The sequence below is a fragment of the Arachis ipaensis genome, chromosome B7 (genome assembly GCF_059453495.1).
Source record: "Arachis ipaensis isolate K30076 ecotype BB chromosome B7, ASM5945349v1, whole genome shotgun sequence".
Taxonomy (NCBI): Eukaryota; Viridiplantae; Streptophyta; class Magnoliopsida; order Fabales; family Fabaceae; genus Arachis; species Arachis ipaensis.
The window spans coordinates 48,707,538-48,712,203 of NC_142442.1; the positions used below are offsets into that span (position 1 = coordinate 48,707,538).

Here is a 4,666-nt window from a genome sequence, read left to right on the forward strand (position 1 = left end):
TGGATTTTCTTCTGTATTGCTTGGGAGAGTACTGGGAGGGATTTCAGTGATCTTTTTACTCAGCTGGCCCACTTGTGCCTCCAAATTTCTAATGGAGGACCTTGTTTCATTCATGAAACTCACAGTGGCCTTAGATAGATCAGAGACTAAGTTTGCCAAGCTAGATGGATTCTGCTCAGAATTCTCTGTCTGTTGTTGAGTGAATGATGGAAAAGGTTTACTATTGTTAAACCTGTATCTTCCACCATTGTTAAAGCCTTGTTGAGGCTTTTGTTGATCCTTCCATGAGAAATTTGGATGATTTCTCCATGATGAGTTATAGGTGTTTCCATAAGGTTCACCTAAGTAATTCACCTCTGCTATTGCAGGGTTCTCAGGATCATAAGCTTCTTCTGCAGAAGATGCCTCTTGAGTACTGTTGGATGAAGCTTGCATTCCATTCAGACTCTGAGAAATCATATTGACTTGCTGAGTCAATATTTTGTTCTGAGCCAATATGGCATTCAGAGTATCAATTTCAAGAACTCCCTTCTTCATAGGCGTCCCAGTACTCACAGGGTTCCTCTCAGAAGTGTACATGAACTGGTTATTAGCAACCATGTCAATGAGTTCTTGAGCTTCTGTCGGCATTTTCTTTAGGTAAATGGATCCACCTGCAGAAGTATCCAATGACATCTTTGATAGCTCAGATAAACCATCATAGAATATATCCAGGATGGTCCATTCTGAAAGCATGTCAGAAGGACACTTTTTGGTCAGCTGCTTGTATCTTTCCCAAGCTTCATAGAGGGATTCACCTTCTTTCTATTTGAAGGTTTGAATATCCACTCTAAGCTTGCTCAACTTTTGAGGAGGAAAGAACTTGGCTAAGAAAGCCGTGACCAGCTTATCCCAAGAGTTCAGGCTATCTTTAGGTTGAGAGTCCAACCACACTCTAGCTCTGTCTCTTACAGCAAAAGGGAAAAGCATGAGCCTGTAGACCTCAGGATCCACTCCATTAGTCTTAACAGTATCACAGATCTGCAAGAATTCAGTTAAGAACTGAAAAGGATCTTCAGATGGAAGTCCATAGAACTTGCAGTTCTACTGCATCAGAGAAACTAGCTGAGGTTTCAGCTCAAAATTGTTTGCTCCAATGGTAGGGATGGAGATGCTTCTTCCATGTAAATTTGAATTAGGTGCAGTAAAGTCACCAAGCATCCTCCTTGCATTATTATTATTTTCGGCTGCCATCTCCTCTTCCTGTTCGAAAATTTCTGACAGGTGCTTGCTGGTTTGTTGTAATTTAGCTTCTCTTAATTTTCTCTTCAGAGTCCTTTCAGGTTCTGGATCTGCTTCAACAAGAATATTCTTGTCCTTGCTCCTGCTCATATGACAAAGAAGAGGGCACAACAAAATAATAATAGGGATCCTTTTTACCACAGTATAGAGGTCCCTGTGTGAGTAGAAGAAAAGAAGAAGAGAGGGAGAATTGGATTTTTGAAAACAATTTTTTGAAAAAGAGTTAGTGATTTTCGAAAATAAATTTTTTTTTTTGAAAAATGTTAGTAATTTTCGAAAATTAAAAAAATCAAAAATTAAAATAATTAGTTAAAAAAAAGAAATTTTGAAAAAGGGGGAAGATATTTTCGAAAATTAGAGAGAGAGGGAGTTAGTTAGGTAGTTTTGAAAAAGATAAGAAACAAACAAAAAGTTAGTTAGTTAGTTGAAACAAATTTTGAAAAGATAAGAAGTTAGGAAGTTAGAAAAGATATTTTGAAATCAAATTTTTGAAAAAGGTGAGATAAGAAGATATTTTTGAAAAGATATGATAGAAATTAGTTTTTGAAAAAGATTTGAATTTTTAAAATCACAATTAATGACTTGATTCATAAGAAATCACAAGATATGATTCTAGAACTTAAAGTTTGAATCTTTCTTAACAAGTAAGTAACAAACTTGAAATTTTTGAATCAAAACATTAATTGTTATTGTTACTTTCGAAAATTTGATGTAAAAATAAGAAAAAAGATTTTTTGAAAAAGATTTGATTTTTGAAAAAGATTTTGAAAAAGATAAGATTTTCAAATTGAAGATTTGATTTGACTCATAAGAAACAACTTGATTTTAAAAATTTTTGAAAAAGTCAATCCAAATTTTTGAATTTGATGAGAGAAAAAGGGAAAGCTATTTTTTTATTTTTGAATTTTTAATGATGAGAGAGAAAAACATGAAAATTATGCAATGCATGAATATTTTTAGATCAAAACAATGAATGCATGCAAGAATGCTATGAATGTCAAGATGAACACCAAGAACACTATGAATGTCAAGATGAACACCAAGAACATATTTTTGAAAAATTTTTAATGCAAAGAAAACATGCAAGACACCAAACTTAGAATCCTTTAATGCTTAGACACTAAGAATTCAAGAATGCATATGAAAAAAAAGAAAAGACACAAAACATGCAAATGCAAAGATCAAACAAGAAGACTTACCAAGAACAACTTGAAGATCGTGAAGAACACTATGAATGCATGAAATTTTTGAAAAATGCAAGATGCACATGCAATTGACACCAAACTTATAACATGACTCAAGACTCAAACAAGAAACACAAAAATATTTTTGATTTTTTTTGATTTTATGATTTTTTTGTATTTTCTTTTAATTTTTCGAAAATCATTTTGAAAAAGAAAAATAAGGATTCCAAAATTTTTAATATGAATTCCAGGAATCTTATGCTCTTTAGTCTAAAGCTTCAATCAAAGGGTCAGGCATGGCTTAATAGCCAGCCAAGCTTTAGAATGGAATTACATTCAGCAGCCAATTTGCTAAGAAAGATAAAGAAGCTCTTCTCTTGAGTACAAAAGAATTGAGACATGGCTTTACAGCCAGCCAGGCTTCAACATGCTTCATGAAACACTAGAATTCATTCTTAAAAATTCTGAAGAAAAATATATTTTGAAAACATTTTTATTTTTTTTTTCGAAAACAGATGAGAAAATTTTTGAAAGATTTTTTTGAAATATTTTTGAAAAGAAAACAAAAAGAAAATTACCTAATCTGAGCAACAAGATGAACCGTCAGTAGTCCAAACTCGAACAATCCCCGGCAACGGCGCCAAAAACTTGGTGCGCAGAAATTGTGATTATACTTTGATTATGTAAAATTCATTGCTCTTTCTTTCCCTGGTAATGGCGCCAAAAACATGATGCCAATACCATGGTTCACAACTTCGCACAACTAACCAACAAGTGCACTGGGTCGTCCAAGTAATACCTTACGTGAGTAAGGGTCGAATCCCACGGAGATTATTTGTATGAAGCAAGCTATGGTCACCTTGTAAATCTCAGTCAGGCGGATAATAATTGATTATGTAGTTTTCGAAAATAGAGAAGAAAACAAGGATAGAAATACTTATGTAGATCATTGGTGAGAATTTCAGATAAGCGTATGGAGATGCAATCGTTCCTCTGAACCTCTGCTTTCCCGCTGTCTTCATCCAATCAGTCTTACTCCTTTCTATGGCTGGCTTTATGTAAGGATGTCACCGGTGCCAATGGCTACTTTCGATCTCTCTCGGGAAAATGATCCAAATGCTCTGTCACAGCACGGCTAATCGTCTGGAGGCATCACCCTTGTCGTTGGTTGCATCCTATTCCTCTCTGTGAAAATGGTCCGATGCGCTGTCACTGCATGGCTAATCATCTTGGAGGTTCTCGATCATACTTGAATAGGATTTACTATCCTTTTGCGTCTGTCACTACGCCCAGCACTCGCGAGTTTGAAGCTCGTCACAGTCATTCAATCATTGAATCCTACTTGGAATACCACAGACAAGGTTTAGACTTTCCGGATTCTCTCGAATGCCGCCATCATTCTAGCTTACACCACGAAGATTCTGATTAAGAGATCTAAGAGATACTCATTCAATCTAATGTAGAACGGAAGTGATTGTCAGGCACGCGTTCATAGGGAATGATGATGATTGTCACGTTCATCACATTCAGGTTGAAGTGCGAATGAATATCTTAGAAGCGGAATAAGTTGAATTGAATAGAAAACAGTAGTACTTTGCATTAATCTTTGAGGAACAGCAGAGCTCCACACCTTAATCTATGGAGTGCAGAAACTCTACCGTTGAAAATACATAAGTGAAAAAGGTCCAGGCATGGCCGAGAGGCCAGCCCCCAAAATGTGATCATAGGATCAGAATACAATCCAGGATCCAAAGATGTCTAATACAATAGTAGAAAGTCCTATTTATAATAAACTAGCTACTAGGGTTTACAGAAGTAAGTAATTGATGCATAAATCCACTTTCGGGGCCCACTTGGTGTGTGCTTGGGCTGAGCTTGAGTGTTACACGTGTAGAGGTCATTCCTGGAGTTGAACGCCAGCTTTTGTGCCAGTTTGGGCATTGAACTCCACTTTGCAGCTTGTTTCTGGCGCTGGACGCCAGAATTAGGCAGAGAGCTGGCGTTAAACGCCAGTTTGCGTCATCTAAACTTGGGCAAAGTATAGACTATTATATATTGCTGGAAAGCCCTAGATGTCTACTTTCCAACGCAATTAAAAGCGCGCCATTTCAAGTTCTATAGCTCCAGAAAATCGACTTTGAGTGCAGGGAGGTCAGAATCCAACAGCATCAGCAGTCCTTCTTCAACCTCTGAATCTGATT

General features: G+C 36.3%; 1 non-coding gene across 1 annotated transcript; it reads left to right on the forward strand.

Annotated features, from left to right (window-relative positions):
- Positions 1 to 729: 729 nt before the first annotated feature.
- Positions 730 to 837, forward strand: LOC148551085 (small nucleolar RNA R71). Its single transcript, XR_015893426.1, has one exon. It is a non-coding gene; the product is annotated as a small nucleolar RNA R71 (small nucleolar RNA).
- The last annotated feature ends 3,829 nt before the right edge of the window (positions 838 to 4,666 follow it).